Raw genomic sequence first — 17,631 nt, forward strand, 5'->3', positions numbered from 1 at the left:
CAGAGCACTTTTTGCGATTCGGCACTGCGTCGCTTTAACTGACAATTGCGCGGTCGTGCGACGTTGCTCCCAAACAAAATTGGCGTCCTTTTTTCCCCCACAAATAGAGCTTTCTTTTGGTGGTATTTGATCACCTCTGCGGTTTTTAGTTTTTGCGCTATAAACAAAAATAGAGTGACAATTAAAAAAAAATGAATATTTTTTACTTTTTGCTATAATAAATATCCCCCAAAAATATATAAAAAAAAACATTTTTTTTCCCTCAGTTTAGGCCGATACGTATTCTTCTACATATTTTTCGTAAAAAAAAAAAAAAAAGGCAATAAGTGTTTATTGATTGGTTTGCACAAAAGTTATAGGGCCAGATCCACATAGAATTGGATAGGCGCAGCGTATCAGAGATACGCTACACCGCCGTATCAGAGATACGCTACGCCGCCGTATCTTACCTGGCTTTAAGTCAAATCCAGGAAGATTTTGCGCCGTAAGTTACGGCGGCGTAGTGTATCTCTCGGTGCGTAATTCAAATCGGCGGGTAGGGGGCGTGATTCATTTAAATGAAGCGCGTCCCCGCGCCGAATGAACTGTGCATGCTCCGTTTTAAAATTTCCCGCCGTGCTTTGCGCGAAATGACGTCGCAAACAACGTCATTTTTTGAACTTAGACGTGAGTTACGTCCATCGCTATTCACGGACGACTTACGCAAAAAAAAAAAAAATTCAAATTTCGACGCGGGAACGACGGCCATACTTAACATGGCAAGTCTATCTATACCAGCTTTAACTATACGCCGGAAAAAGCCGACTACAGAAGTTAGAAAATGCGACGGCCGCGCGTACGTTCGTGGATCGTCGTAAATCGCTAATTTGCATACCCAACCCGGAAAATGACGCAAACTCCACCCAGCGTGCGCCAAAGTATTGCATCTAAGATCCGAAGGCGTACGAAGCCGTACGCCTGTCAGATCTTACCCAGATGCCGTCGTATCTTGGTTTGAGGATTCAAACTAAAGATACGATGCGGGTAATTTGAAAGTACGCCGGCGTATCAGTAGATACGCCGGCGTACTCGCTCTGTGAATCTGGCCCATAGTGTTTACAAAATAGAGGGCATTTTTATCAATATTTTTTTTTTTTACTAGTAATGGCGGCGATCAGCGATTTTTTTTCGGTACTGCGACATTATGGCGGACACTTCGGACACTTTTGACACATTTTTGGGACCATTGGCATTTTTATAGCGATCAGTGCTATAAAAATGCATTGGATTACTATAAAAATGCCACTGGCAGTGAAGGGGTTAACACTAGGGGGCGGGGAAGGGGTTAAGTATGTTCCCTGGGTGTGTTCTAACTGTAGGGGGGGTGGCCTCACTAGGGGAAATGACTGATCTTCTGTTCATACATTGTTCACTCCAGCCAATTTTAGTATGTTGTACCTTGTCCTCCTGTTTAGGAGAGGTAGGTAGATAGGGCCAGATTCACGTAGATCAGCCGATCTATAGATCCGCTCGATCTACGTGATTTAAGATCCGCTCCCGCAAGTTTGAGAGGAAAGTGGGTAATTCACAAACCACTTACCTCCAAACTTGCAGCGGCGGATCCTAAATTCCCCGGCGGAATTCATAGAGTGTACTATTCCCGCGCCGATTTAAATGCGCATGCGCCGTCCGCGAAATTTCCCGGCGTGCATTGCTCCCACTGACGTCGCTAGGACGTCAGTGGTTTCGACGCTTACGTAAAAGACGTCCGTCCGTATTCGAGAACGACTTACGCAAACAACGTTAAAAAATTCAAATTCGAAGCGGGAACGCCGGCTATACTTAACATTGGCTGCGCCTGATAAAAGAAGGGGTAAGTATACGCCGGGAAAGCCGCTACGGAAACGTCGTAAGAAGACTGCGTCGGGTCCGCGTACGTTCGTGAATTTGCGTATCTCGCTGATTTACATATTATTTATCGTAAATCAGCGGGAACGCCCCCGGCGCCATTTTTAAATTGAATAAAAGATCCGACAGTGTAACACAGTGTAACACTGTCAGATCTTAGCCCTATCTATGCGTAACTGATTCTATGAATCAGGCGCATAGATAGGACCAGTGTAAGTCAGAGATACGATGGTGTATCTGTAGATACACCGTCGTATCTCTTTGTGAATCTGGCCCATTGTATTTTTACCATAGGTCTGCTTTAAATGTCAAATGTTCCTGTTGGAGGGGTAAGTAGAATCTCATCTTAAAAATCCTTATGAAGCCAGGCAAGTTACATTATTGCTCATTACAATAGGACAAATATATCTCATTGCCAACATACTATTCAGGCAGCACTTGGCGTGGTTTCAATTATTCACCAGCTAAGTGTATCCCAGCGGTACAATTCTTTCATTTATAAGATTCCCTGTCGGGTTTGTGCCAAAAATGTACAGATGACATACTTTTTTGTGTGTGGCCTACAAGTGACAGACGCATGCTAAACATCCCTCACTATTGTCTGCGTTATTTTCATTGCCGAGTCAAAATAATGTTAACAAACATTTTTTATATTACAATGCCTTGAAAAAGTATTCATAGACCTGTAGTCTCCAAACTGTGGCCTAGGGGCCCTGTGCTTGCTTTTATCTGGTCCTTGGGGCATTAATCCCTCCACCATTAGCAACAATGGGCATAGATCCTGCCACTGACAATGGAGCACTAGTTCTTTCACTGACACCAAGGATGGAACACTATTCCTCCTACTGATACCAATGATAGGGCACTATTCCTCCCCACTGACACCAATTATGGGGCGCCAGTCTTCTGATTAATACTAAGTGTAGCACCCTCTACCTTAGATAGGTAGGTGCTAGTGTAGGTTTTTGTGTAAGCTGCCAGAGCAGGTAAATTTAGGCAGGCCTATGCTGTGAGCTAGGCCTGTTTGTTTTGATCTGGGGCAGGGGAGTGGTTTTAGTGTAACAGCAGGTGACTGACACGTGTTTCAGCTCTACAACCAAAAACATAAATGTATTTTATTGGGATTTTCTGTGATAGACCAACACAAAGTGGCACATAATTGTCAAGTGGAAGGAAAATGGGTCCCCGAAAAGCCCCGGGTGTAAGGAATGCACCGTCTAATTGTCAGCCCCCATCGCCGCCGTCCGCCGCTGAGCCCGAGCGCCGAGTGATATAGCAGGTCCCGCCGTCTGGAGCCTGCAGCGCCTATGATGGACGTCCCACAGGTCCAATGCCGGGACCGCGGGACGTGTGATGTCCATCATAGGCGCCGCAGGCTCCAGAAGGTGGGAATTACAATGCTGCCCGCGTCACATCACTGTGAGATCCCCGCTTGGGCGGGCGGCTCTCCTATCCTCCTTTGGCTGCCTGCTGTGACACGTGATGGGCACGCTGTACACCGCACACTATGGTTGAGGCTGAGCTGAACTGCAGGACACATGAAGTCTGTGACCTGGTCAGGTAGGTGATTGTTGGTCAGTGTATGTATGTCAGGTAGGTCTATGTATGTCAGGTAGGTGAGTGTATGTATGTGAGGTAGGTGAGGTCAGTGTATGTATGTCAGGTAGGTCTATGTATGTCAGGTAGGTGAGTGTATGTATGTCAGGTAGGTGAGTGTATGTATGTCAGGTAGGTGAGGTCAGTGTACATATGTAAGGTAGGTGAGGTCAGTGTATGTATGTCAGGTAGGTCTGTGTATGTATGTCAGGTAGGTCTGTGTATGTATGTCAGGTAGGTCTGTGTATGTATGTCAGGTAGGTGGGGTCAGGGTATGTATGTCATGTAGGTCTATGTATGTCAGGTAGGTGAGTGTATGTATGTCAGGTAGGTGAATGTATGTATGTCAGGTAGGTGAGGTCAGTGTATGTATGTCAGGTAGGTCTATGTATGTCAGGTAGGTGAGTGTATGTGTGTCAGGTAGGTATGTCAGTGTATGTATGTCAGGTAGGTGAGGTCAGTGTATGTATGTCAGATAGGTCAGTGTATGTATGTCAGGTAGGTGAGGTCAGTGTATGTATGTCAGGTAGGTATGTCAGTGTATGTATGTCAGGTAGGTGAGGTCAGTGTATGTATGTCAGGTAGGTGAGTGTATATATGTCAGATAGGTCAGTGTATGTATGTCAGGTAGGTGAAGTCAGTGTATGTATGTCAGGTAGGCAGGGCTCAAGTCCTGCGGGAACGCGTGGGAACGGAGTTCCTGCACTTTTTTCACAGCAGGAACGCAGTTCCCTTTGCAGGACTAGAGCAACCGAGAGAAGCTGAGCCAACTGAGCAAATCCTTCACTAAGCGGCGATGCCCAGCTCCAGTCACTGTTGGGGGCAGGCGAACCTTAGTAATCCTTTATGTTACTGGCCGCTTCCTGTATATGGATTAATCGGGTAGTGTGCGGGTATTCCGTCACTTCCTCAATGCCGCAATGTCTCCTGGGAGCTTTTGTCATTGTTCCTAGGAGACATTGCGGAGGTCTGCCGTGAGTTATCGTGGGATTTAGAAAGAGTTCTTTCTAAATCCCACGATACAGTGTACAGGTACAGTGGATCGGAAAAAAAAACATGCGGTTTAGTAATTATGCATATGCACGTATCATTTATTTATATTTTTGGTGGGGGAGTGGATCTTGGGTGGGAGTTCCCACACTTTTTTCCCCAGGACTTGACCCCTGCAGGTAGGTATGTCAGGTAGGTCAGTGTATGCATGTCAGGTAGGTGAGGTCAGTGTATGTATGTCAGGTAGGTCTATGTATGTCAGGTATGTGAGTGTATGTATGTCAGGTAGGTCAGTGTGTGTATGTGAGGTAGGTGAGGTCAATGTACGTATGTCAGGTAGGTCTGTGTATGTATGTCAGATATGTGAGTGTATGTATGTCAGGTAGGTGAGGTCAATATACGTATGTCAGGTAGGTCTGTGTATGTATGTCAGGTAGGTCTATGTATGTCAGGTAGGTGATAGTCTGTATGTCAAGTAGGTGAGGTCAGTTTATGTATGTCAGGTAGGTGAGGTCAGGTAGGTCAGTGTAATGGTCAGTGTGTCAGGTAGGTGAGTTTAGTGGTCATCATTGATGGGCACTGGTAAACCAGGCAGCAAGTGAGCTTACCCCCACCACACAACCCCACCGCCCAGCCAAATAACTCAGCGCCACCCAGCGCCACCCAGCCAAATAACCCCCCCCCCCCCGGTGCCGGCCTTGGACTTCGGCTGAAGCCCCGGGTCTTTTTGCCCCCTAGCAACACCCCTGGTGGAGTTACTCTTTAACACTTTTATTACACAGAACCAGTAGGCCGTGTGAGACGGACAATGAGCCTGTGCCAATTCCAGACTGGTTTTTGCCTTTATCCTCACCGTTTTCTCCATGCATCAACTCCACTCCAACAGGCAAAAGCTAATCATTAACCACAACCAGTATCCCGCACACTTAGAAGGATGCCCATCACACCCTAGAGCCTGCCACCCCTTTACAATTAAATGCAAAACATCGATTTTTGTCTGGAGTGTACCTTTAAGTTCTTCTGACAAATAAGAAGTGTTTTAGCACGGTAGTCAGTGTGTTGTGGGCTAGTAATTATTGCAATGTAGAAACAGTATACAATGACACACTAATAATTACATGCTTTGCAAGCAGCACAGTTTGGGATTACCGCTCTCATTTGCAAACAACTGAACAATGCACTAAAACTGGGAGAAAACAGAATAATGAAAAGTTCACTTTTATCCGTCGGGTTTTCCCGCAGTGAAAAGGACATGAAAGAGGAGACAGCTGTGAGGCAACGAGGAAAATAATCCATTAAAGATGAGAGACAGGAAGCCCGAGAGATGGATTTGACTGTCATCAGCATATACATAATACTGAAGCCCAAAGGAGCCAACCAAGCTGACCAAAACCATACAAATAGATGGAGGAGAGCCGAAGGAACAAAACAGAGCGGTGTACCGGCAAAGGTGGAGTGCTCACCATACTACAAAGGCTCAGTGAGAGGGAAGGTCCTGACCAAGACAAACAGTAAAGTTGCTAATTATTTGTTTCTCTTGACCTTGATGAGTAAACAGTAGGGTTGTCCCAATACCACTTTTTTAGGACTGAGTACAAGTACCGATACTTTTTTTCAAGTACTCGCCGATACCGAATACCGATACTTTTTTTTAAATGTGTCCCCAAATGCAGCCATGTCCCCCCCCCATATGCAGCCATGTTCCCCCACAAATGCAGCCATGCCCCCCCCCTATACAACTATGTCCCCCCCATATGCAGCCATGTCCCCCCCATATGCAGCAATGTCTCCCCATATCCAGCCATGTCCCCCCCCATATGCAGCCATGTCCCCCCATATCCAGCCATGTCTCCCCCATATCCAGCTATGTCCCCCCCCATATGCAGCCATGTCCCCCCCCATATCCAGCTATGTCCCCCCCATATGCAGCCATGTCCCCCCATATCCAGCCATGTCCCCCCCATATGCAGCCATGTCCCCCCCATATCCAGCCATGTCCCCCCCCATATGCAGCCATGTCCCCCCATATCCAGCCATGTCTCCCCCATATCCAGCTATGTCCCCCCCATATGCAGCCATGTCCCCCCCCATATCCAGCTATGTCCCCCCCACATGCAGCCATGTCCCCCCACATGCAGCCATGTCCCCCCATTATCCAGCCATGTCCCCCCCATATGCAGCCATGTCTCCCCCCATATCCAGCTATGTCCCCCCCATATGCAGCTATGTCCCCCCCATATGCAGCCATGTCCCCCCATATCCAGCCATGTCCCCCCCCATATCCAGCCATGTCTCCCCCCATATCCAGCCATGTCTCCCCCCATATCCAGCCATGTTCCCCCCATGCAGCCATGTCTCCCCCCATATCCAGCCATGTCCCCCCCATGCAGCCATGTCTCCCCCCATGCAGCCATGTCCCCCCCATGCAGCCATGTCTCCCCCCATGCAGCCATGTCCCCCCCATGCAGCCATGTCTCCCCCCATGCAGCCATGTCTCCCCCCATGCAGCCATGTCTCCCCCCCATATCCAGCCATGTCCCCCTTACCTGCATCCCGCTGCATCCCCGCTGCCGCCGACTGGTTAATACGCGCGGGGAACATTACACAGCTTTCATTTGAATAGCTGTAATGATTTGCGCTGCGTATAGACACTCCCCCTCCCTCCGGATTGGACAGTTCACCCGGGCAAGGGGGAGTGTCTATACGCGGCGCAGCGTGAATCATTACAGCTATTCAAATGAAAGCTGTAATGTTCCCTGCCCGTATTACCCAGTCGGCGGTAGCGGGGATGCGGCGTAACGGCAGCGGCGGGGGGGGGGAGTGCAAGTATTCTATTTCGGTATCGGGGGTATTTGCGGGAGTACAAGTACTCCCGCAAATACTCGGAATCGGTCCCGATACCGATACTAGTATCGGTATCGGGACAAACCCTAGTAAACAGAATGGCAAAAGAGCACAAAGAAGAAATCAACTGTAACAATCTAGTCCAGTCTATTTTCTCCTCGTCCACAGCAGCAATGCAAGTGTGGTAGAAGTCGAGGTGAACCTAGTTCCTCTATGGCGGGGGTCACCAAACTGTGAAAGAAACTACAAATTAGCAATGCGATGGTATTGGAGCCCAGCAGAGGCGGCTCTAGGCTTTGTGAGGCCTTAGGCAAAAACTTAACATGGGGCCCCACTCACACCGATGATGTGAAAAATAATTCAAGGACAAGAGAACCAGCTCTCGTTTTTTCCCGCCGGGATTCCTGGTGGTCTTTTTTCCCCGCAGTTTTCCTACGTGAAAAACTGCGATGGAGCATACACACGGCTGGGATTCCCGACCAAAGCTCGACAGCAGTTTTCCTGTTGGGAAAACCTCTCATTTGTAGGGGGAAAAACGTACCGAACAGGTTCTCGGTTTTCCCCTCGGGATTCCTGGCGGACTTTTAACCGCCGGGAATCCTGTACGTGTGTACTAGGCATCAGGCAGGGGGAGAGAAGACAGCACAATACACAGTGAGACCTACCCCGAAAATAAGCCCTACCGTGTCTTTTGTTGCCATATTTCCAGGGAAACACAGTATCATTGTGTTCCCTTACAATTGGAGGGCCTGAATTCAGACTAATTCTGTAAAGACTCAAGAGTTGATTTCACGTGAATTATAAAGCGTCTACTTACAAGAGTAGAAGTAGAAACCATTATTTTTGGCCCCTTGCTCATAGAATTTACATCCACATGAAGCTGGAAAATGAGTTGAGTTTTGTGGATGTATACTAAATGTAGTCCCCTCAAGAATAAATGGTGAAACATAAGCCATTTATATCTGCTAAAGAAGGGAACTTGAGCTTGGCTATTTCCATTATAATTGAGCTGATGAGAGTGCATTGTAGAGAGATTCATTAATACGACTCTGCATTAATATGACTGCATAATATTCTGATCTGTTGATTAGTGGGAAAATATTCTTTGGAAGTTCAGAAAAAGGACACATAATATTAATGAGTACTGTATGTATAGGAAAAACATTTAATAAATATATATTTTTGAAAAGGAGATTTAGAAAACCCCATGTGTAGGCTGGAGAGATCGATCCTATTCGTCAAGGTTGCCATTATCACTAAGACAGACAATGGGGAAATTTCTAAATTTTTGCAGTTGTTACCGGCCCAGGAGGTGATGGAAAATCTCACAATAAGGGTGCTAGTTACATAGTAGTTACATACAGTAGTTAGGTTGAAAAAAGACACAAGTCCATTTAGTTCAACCATAAAATAAATAAGATAAAAAATATCGTACAATCCTATATACCCAATTCTATACCCACAGTTGATCCAGAGGAAGGCGAAAAAACCCCAGCAGAGCATGATCCAATTTTAGGAGGGAAGTTTAAGGAAAAAAAAATACATTTTAAATGCCCATCAATGCAGCCTTATCAGTGTCCATATGCAGGGCCATCTTTTCCATTGGGCACGCTGGGAAGTTGCCCGGGGGCCCCGCTTGCCTGGGGGCCCCACCGGCTGCCCAGCAACCCCAGTAAAAAATTGTGGAGAGTGACGGGTTAGAACTGCCCATGCCCAGTTTGCAGAAATCACAGAGAAGATCTGGTCCTCCACGAGTGCGGGGGGTTACTGATGTAAGGGGGGAGTGAATGCAAAAAATGTAAGGGGGCACTGATATAAAGGTTCCCCCTCCTATATTAGTGACCCCCCTTACCTTAGTGTATTTACTCTACGGAAGGTGGTCTCTGGTCACCAGAGTGCCCCCCACATCAGAGTTCCCCTTTACATCAGAGTCTGCAGGATTCCCCCTTACAATGCAAGGGGGAACTCAGTCTGCGGACCCTGATGTAAGTGGCAAAGAGAAAGCAGTGGACTCTCATATAAGGTGGTCTCTGGTCACCAGAGCCCCCCTCCACATCAGAGTTCCCTCCTTAGATCATGATCTGCAGCGTTCCCTTTACATAAGAGTTCCCTTTCACTGTAAGGGGGAATCCTGCAGACTCTGATGTAAGAGGAAACTCTGTGCTGGCTGGGTTATAGTAACCCAACCTTCATGTCAATGAAGATTTTTTTTTACTTTTTTTTAACTTAAACACATTGCTAATAGCACCCGCTATATGTTTATAGTTTAAATACTGACATTTGCATTGTTCGGCACTAAAAAATGTAATTTTAGGTACTTTTTTTTGCAGTGGCAGTAAAAAATGTGGTTCTGCCAGTAAATTTTATAATTTTTGTCAGTAAATTCTTGTGCGTGATTGTGTAGACAGGGCCCCAGTGTATTGCCCGGGGGCCTATAATGCTCTTAAGATGACACTGTCCATATGCAGCCTTGCCCATCATTGCAAAATGATCAGTGTCCATCTGCAGCGTTTCCCATTATTGCAGAATGATCAGTGTTCATCTGCAGCCTTGCCCAAAAGTGTGTCCATCTGCAGGCTTGCTCAAAAGTGTGTCCATCTGCAGCCTTGCCCAAAAGTGTGTCCACCTGCAGCCTTGCCCAAAAGTGTGTCCATCTGCAGCCTTGCCCAAAAGTGTGTCCATCTGCAGGCTTCTCCAAAAGTGTGTCCATCTGCAGCCTTGCCCAAAAGTGTGTCCATCTGCAGCCTTGACCAAAAGTGTGTCCATCTGCAGCCTTGCCCAAAATTGTGTCCATCTGCAGCCTTGCCCAAAATTACACCATTATCAGTGTCCATCTGCCTGCCGAGGAGGGAATGAGCGCCACCGAGATAGACAAAGCCGAATGTCCTGTGTATTTGGCTCCTCTGGGCTCATCTCGCAGTCCCACCCAGTCCCGCCCCTTGGCCCGGCTCCTATGATGCACATAACACCGGTCCAATGGCAGGACGTAAATGCTAGAAGGGAATGACTGGGCGTGACTGCGAGCGGAGCCGAGTACACAGTACACTCGGCTCTGTCTATTTCTGCGGCGCTCGTTCCCTCCTTCCCCTCCGAGGCAGCCGTTTGGCGTATAACACGCACCCACAATTTCCCCCTGATGTTAAGGGGGGGAAAGTGTGTGTTATACGCCGATAAATACGGTATACAACGAAATTTAAAATAATTTTTTTTTTTAAGGACCAGTTTTTCTTCCATAATAAAAATAAATAAATCAGGAGATATCCATTACCATTTACCACCAAATGAAAGCCCAGTTGGTACTAAAAATAATGCAGTATAATCCACCTGGATGCACAATAGTTGCGATGATCTGTACGGTTTTACGAACACATGTCAAAGTTGCAAAATTGTGCTTAGGCATTAAGATTTGTTTTTCCCTTATGCCGCGTACACACGATCGGTCTGATGGACCGTTTTCATCGGACCAAACCGATCGTGTGTGGCCCCATCGGTTATTTATCCATAGGTTAAAAAAAAAGCAATCTTGTTTTCAATTTAACCGATAGAAAAAAAACGATCGTTTGTAGGCACGTCCATCGGTTAAAAATCCACGCATGCTCAGACTCAAGTCGACGCATGCTTGGAAGCATCGAACTTCGTTTTTTTCAGCACGTTGTTGTGTTTTACGTCACCGCGTTCTGACACGATCGTTTTTTTAACTGATGGTGTGTAGGCACGACTGACCATCAGTCAGCTTCATCGGTTAACTGATGACAACGGTCCATCAGACCGTTTTCATCTGATGGATCGATCGTGTGTACAGGGCAGGGCTCGACAAATCCCGGGCGCCAGGTCGCCATGGCGACTAGAAATGGTGTCCTGGCGACTTGGCTTGGAAGGTGGGCAAAAAATGTTTTTTTTTGTGAGCTGGTGCCATCTGGTGGTGAGCCGTTGGTATTCCAAGTTATTACCACCAGATGTGTAAGCTGGTGCCATCTGGTGGTGAGCCGTTGGTATTACAAGTTAAGCATTACAAGTTAAACAGCAATTCTAATGTAATTTTTCACTATTTTTCACTGCCATCTTCTTCCCTCTAATTAGAACCCACAAACATTATATATATTTTTTATCCTAACACCCTAGAGCATAAAATGGCGATCATTGCAATATTTTCTGTCACGCCGTATTTGCGCAGCGGTCTTACAAGCGCACTTTTTTGGGAAAAAATTACACTTTTTTTAATTAAAAAATAAGACAACAGTAAAGTTATCCCCATTTTTTTAAATATTATGAAAGATAATGTTACGCCGAGTAAATTCATACCCAACATGTCACGCTTCAAAATTGCGTGCGCTCGTGGAATGCCGACAAACTTTTACCCTTTAAAATCTTCATAGGCGACGTTTAAAAAAATCTACAGGTTGCATGTTTTGGGTTACAGAGAAGGACTAGGGCTAGAATTATCGCTCTCGCTCTACCAATCGCGGCGATACCTCACATGTGTAGTTTGAACACCGTTTACATATGCGGGCGCTGCTCACGTATGTGTTCGCTTCTGCGCGTAAGCTCGTCGGGACGGGGCGCGTTTTCTGGCTCCTAACTTTTTTAGCTGGCTCCTAGATTCCAAGCAAATTTGTAAAACCCTGGTACAGGGCATTAGGCGCGAAGGGGTTAAGTTCCTTCCCTTCTCAGGCATATCCAGACAGATTTTCGGTAATAAAAACTATCGTGGCTTCACCGAAAAATGATTTCATGACTTTTGAAGGAACAAGTCTGTAAAGTAAAGGGTATTTTATGTACATTTGCCTCAAGTTCTTCTTTAACATTTACCTCTGTGTCAGTTTAAATGTGAACAAGATTTTTTATGCGTTCGTTTTAGAGACAAGCGATGAAGACAGGGCAATCCGGTCATGTTCTTGACCAAAGGGAAGGAGTTACATTGGAAGAAAAAAGACATTTTAGACTTCAAACATAAAAGGACGCTTTGAAAAATGTGTCACATTGTAGAATATCATCCCTCAATTATACAACAATGCAGATGACAAGAGCAGAGGTGCTGACATAGCTTCCATCCCTGGATGAGTCAACGGTATGTCACAACCATTTCTCACACGGTGAACTCTATTTCATGTGTCACATGAACACAGTCTACTACAATCTACAATCCCACCAACAGTATCAGCAACTAGCTATGAAACCATCAACCTTATTTGATAAGACAGTATATTTGGCCGCGTTGGTCAATCAAATTTTTGTTTAACGTGTGCATTTAAAGCGGAGTTCCACCCAAAAATTGAACTTCCGCTTATCCCACTCCTCACCCCCTTACATGCCACATTTGGCATGTCATTTTTTTTGGGGGGGAGTGGGGGCTTCAGGAGAAGGGGACTTCCTGTCCCACTTCCTCCGAGGGGCTGGAAAGGTGATTAAGCTTAATCGCCTTTTGGCAGCCCCTCCCTGTAGGCGATCGCCTAGGACACGTGACAGGCCCTAGGCGATCGCCTGTCCAATCAAACAGCGCAGCGCCGGGCGCGCATGCGCAGTGGGTGCCCGGCCGTGAAGCCAAAAACTGTCACGGCCGGGTGCCCACAGTGACAATGAAGATGCCAGCCGGGGAGGGGGGGAGAGGAGCGGAGCCCCGGCCGGCGCTTCGCTGGAACGCTGGAGCAGGTAAGTGTCTGTTTATTAAAAGCCAGCAGCTACACTTTTTGTAGCTGCTGACTTTTAATAAACATAAATATTGGCTGGAACTCCTCTTTAAGCTACGAGAGTGATGGATTACTGCACTATACAGGTTACAGTAATGCTCAAGACTCTTGACCCCTGACCTCAAACTTTTAGGAAAAGAAAGTGAAACCTAATTAGTAGGGTTGTCCCGATACCACTTTTTTTAAGACCGAGTACAAGTACCGATACTTTTTTTCAAGCACTCGCCAATACCGAATACCGATACTTTTTTTTAATCTCATGTGACAGCGGCACATGTGTCAGTAGTTTTTTTTTTTTTTATCTTTAACAATTTGTTTTTAATTTTTTACAATTTATACACGGAGGGAGAGAGAAACACGGCGGGGGACACGGAGGGATACACGGAGGGAGAGAGAAACACGGCGGGGGACACGGAGGGATACACGGAGGGAGGGAGAGAGAAACACGGGGGGGGGACACGGAGGGATACAGGGAGGGAAAGAGAAACATGGCGGGGGACACAGAGGAATACACGGAGGGAGAGAGAAACACGGCGGGGGACACGGAGGGATACACGGAGGGAAGAGAGAAACACGGCGGGGGACACGGAGGGATACATGGAGGGAGAGAGAAACATGGGGGGGGACACAGAGGGATACACGGAGGGAAGAGAGAAACACGGCGGGGGACACGGAGGGATACATGGAGGGAGAGAGAAACATGGGGGGGGACACAGAGGGATACACGGAGGGAGAGAGAAACACGGCGGGGGACACGGAGGGATACACGGAGGGAGAGAGAGAAACACGGCGGGGGACACGGAGTGATACACGGAGGGAGAGAGAGAAACACGGGGGGGACACGGAGGGAGAGAGAAACACGGCTGGGGACACGGAGGGAGAGAGAAACACGGCTGGGGACATGAAGGGAGAATGCAGCAAAACGGAGGGGGGCTGGAGGAGGACACGGGACAGTCAGCGGTGATCGTGTGTGGGGGAGTTGCAAGCACCGATCACCACTGATTTTAAAGCAGCTGAAAGCTGGGGGGGGGGGAGAGAAGCGGAGAAATTACTTTTAAATCTATACAGCGGTGATCGGTGCTTGTAACTTCCCCATGCACTGATCACCGCTGACAGTACAAGTACTCTGGCAAATGCTTGGTATCGGTCCCGGGACAACCCTACTAATTAGCATTGGAAATTTTAGGGAAACCGCTGCAGAAGAGATATGCCATATATACTGTACACTATGATTTTAGAATATAAGTTGACCTTTATTAATAATCTTCCATTCAGGAATCTCCCTTGCTACAGGTATTGCCAGCTGTTGCTGTCCAAAGTGGGATGCAATTGGTATCACTCCGCCAGTGACAGGAGCTAGCACTATACAGGAAGCATCGGCTTATGCAGCTTTGCTCCCTCCGCAGCCATGCTTCCTCCAGTGCGGGTTCCATTCAGAACACTGATCCTCTGGGGTGGCAGGTTGGGAACCCACAATCTGGGCTTGCCAACCTGCCATCCCAAAGCAGGAGGTCGTGGGCCACATCAGAGGGCATCCCTGAGTGGTTGGAGGTTTTTACTGCTATCTCCCCATTAGGAGCTTTGCCCAATGAAAAATGGAAGCTCTACTCCCCTGCCAGCACCCCGCCAATGAAACAAATGTGTCTGTAAAAGAAAAGATTTCACAATAAGAGATGAAAAAATACCTTGTCTCAGCCTCCAATGCTTCTAAGAGCAGAAGGTGCCATCAACCACATCTCAATGCGATAGCTGAGCACCTAAAATGACATGGGAATGTATCTCAGACCATTGCAGTAGAGTATGCGCATGGAATTTCAAGGATCCAGGAGGCAGTAGTTAGGCATGGCGGCACTACTTGCACTTGCACCCGATCCTAGGGTCACAGACGCCTGGGTGCAGAAATATTTCTGGCACCCCACATGGGCGTGGTCATCTTAGTATCTCCTCCCCTTTACAAATGGTTCTATGGCTACGACTTAAACACAGAGATGCTCCCCTAAGAAGTCTTCATTAGTGTCCCCCATCAGAATCCCCCCAGCAGGTGTCCCCCATCAGAGCCCCCCCCAGCAGGTGTCCCCCATCAGAGCCCCCCCCCAGCAGGTGTCCCCCATCAGAGCCCCCCCAGCAGATGTCCCCCATCAGAGCCCCCCCCAGCAGATGTCCCCCATCACAGCCCCCCCCAGCAGGTGTCCCCCATCACAGCCCCCCCCAGCAGGTGTCCCCCATCAGAGCCCCCCACATCAGGTGTCCCCATAGATAAGTACTTGTCCAATAGATCCCTGTAGCTCGGGCGCGCTGGGAGCAGAAGCACATTACAGGGGCGGGGCATACGTGGCATCTTTCGTTACTTGGAGGGTGGCACTCGGAGAGCATTTCTGGGAGTGCACAGGATGATTGGCAGCAGCTCCGGCCAACCCTGAAGCCTCTCATCACACCGCCTATAGGAGAAGAGCCGACACCCGCAGAGGGGGCGGGTCACACAGGAGACTGCTACATGCACACTGGACAGAATTAATTAGTGGAGCCTAGTACCAGGACGTGTTCCGGTACTAGGCTCCGCTGTGGTACCCAACCCGGGTTCCGGGGACAGTGGGAGGTATGCGCTCGTCAGTTGCCAGCGGAGAGAGCAAGCGGGATGGGGAACCACAGCACCCGCTACATGCGCTCCGCCTCTGGACACAGACAAGAAGGAGGGAGGGGAGCACTTTGGAGCTTCAGCGCCCCCACCTCTGCGGCGCCTGGGTGCGGAGCACCCTGTGCACCCTGCCTAGGATCGGCCCTGACCGAGTGCTAGCTGGGTGCCAGAAGGCACTGGTAAGTTTAATGAAGGAGTTGGGTTCTCCAAATGGGGTAACAAAGAAATATGTAGGCAGAGGCCTTCATAACAGGGGGGCCAAAGGGGATAGAGGGGGAAAAGATGTGGGGAAGTAGAGGAGGAAGGATGTCAGGGACACAGCAACCAGAGCCCAAGGGCCTATAAATATGCATAACTTGTTATAGACATAGACGGGTGGGCATTTTGTATCCACAGGCTCCAAATGGACTGAAGTATTTTTCTATCTTTGTTTTTAGTGATTTTTTATTTTTGAAGTTTTATTTCCACCTAATTTTGTTTCTGTAATAGGATGTTCACAAAGAAGCGGATTTTACATCTGGACGGAAGGTCCTCTTTTAAACCATTTTCTTGTTTTTCAGCCCACGTTAAACCCCCCATTTTGTAATTCTGCATTTTGATTGTATTTGACTGCCATTAAATCTTCACCGAAGTTTAATTCTGACATTTCAACATTTCTTCTATTCACAGAAGCGATAATCCTACGCAGACAAAACACAACTTACAGTTCACGCGCTCTGTATTCGCTGACTCGTACCTACTTACATAGGTCTTAACGCAGCTGTGCGAAATGAAAGACCATTGACAAAGCCTAAGCTGAGCGAGTACGATAAAGGCAATTGCAGGAAAAGACCTGGATTCTTAGAGGGTCATCATCGCTTCCATTAGAATCCCCCCTCTTTTTTTTCATAATGTCCATTGCTTTGCTATTTCGTACGATGGTCACACGTGAAGAGTAATGAGGGATTTGGATGTAACAAAGCTGAATATTTAAGTCTGCCGCACAGTCTTACCAATGGAACATTCTGCACTGAGCAGAAACAGGGCAAGCTTAACTGGAACAATGCACAACTGTCAATTATTATGTCTAAACAGATCACAAGGACAAGCGTATCCAATTAAGAACCCATCAGCTCATGCACCAGTCAATCTAGGCTCCGCAAACACAATCAAAAGCAAATCTAATTTCCTTGTTGCTGAATTTGGTGCCAACAACGGCACTTATGGCCAAGTGGCGGAAGAACACCAGGTGATAAAACCGAAACTCGATTGCTTGCTTTTCATCAAATGCTGTTAGGCATAGTGGTTGGACCGAAGGATGCAGTCAACCTGTTAAAGTCCCAGTTCATCATTTTTGGTTTACTTGCTACCTGTAACATACCTGCTGGGCATTTTTTACATTTTATTTAACAGAGAAAGCAGTTTGGATATAAAAATCCAAAAACAAATCTATCAATGGCACTATCGAATTGTGGTGCAGTGCATTTTTAAAAATTTGGCCCAAATTTGGCCCAATAAATAGAACCTTTTATAAAGCCCAACTCTGGGCACATTTTTTTTCCCCCTGCGGTGGGGCTGTGCACTGGAGGGTGAGCACAGAGCTTATACAGTGGAACCTCGGTTTAAGAGTAACTTGGTTTGAGAGCGTTTTGATTTGCGAGCAACTTTTTTTTTAAATTCTGACTTGGTTTGCAAGTGTTGACTCACAAGACGAGCAGAATTCAAGTTAAATAGGCCTGCAGTACCTCATTTGGCCTGAGGTACGGGGGCGCAGAAGCTGAGCAGAGCCGAAAATAGGCCTGCAGTACCTCATTTGGCCTGAGGTACGGGGGTGCAGAAGCTGAGCAGAGCCGAAAATAGGCCTGCAGTACCTCATTTGGCCTGAGGTACGGAGGCGCAGAAGCTGAGCAGAGCCGAAAATAGGCCTGCAGTACCTCATTTGGCCTGAGGTACGGAGGCGCAGAAGCTGAGCAGAGCCGAAAATAGGCCTGCAGTACCTCATTTGGCCTGAGG

The 17,631-nt window shown here is 47.5% G+C and overlaps 1 protein-coding gene and 1 long non-coding RNA gene across 4 annotated transcripts in view; one reads left to right on the forward strand and one right to left on the reverse strand.

Annotated features, from left to right (window-relative positions):
- The window catches only part of CACNA1G (calcium voltage-gated channel subunit alpha1 G), a 262,233-nt gene that overhangs the window by 185,846 nt on the left and 58,756 nt on the right, over positions 1-17,631 (reverse strand). The window lies entirely within an intron of this gene.
- Positions 5,492-16,519, forward strand: LOC120918868. The gene is made up of 3 exons (XR_005744481.1): positions 5,492-5,984; positions 12,176-12,385; positions 16,309-16,519. It is a non-coding gene; the product is annotated as an uncharacterized LOC120918868 (long non-coding RNA).

Source organism: Rana temporaria, chromosome 12 (assembly GCF_905171775.1).
Source record: "Rana temporaria chromosome 12, aRanTem1.1, whole genome shotgun sequence".
Lineage (NCBI taxonomy): Eukaryota > Metazoa > Chordata > Amphibia > Anura > Ranidae > Rana > Rana temporaria.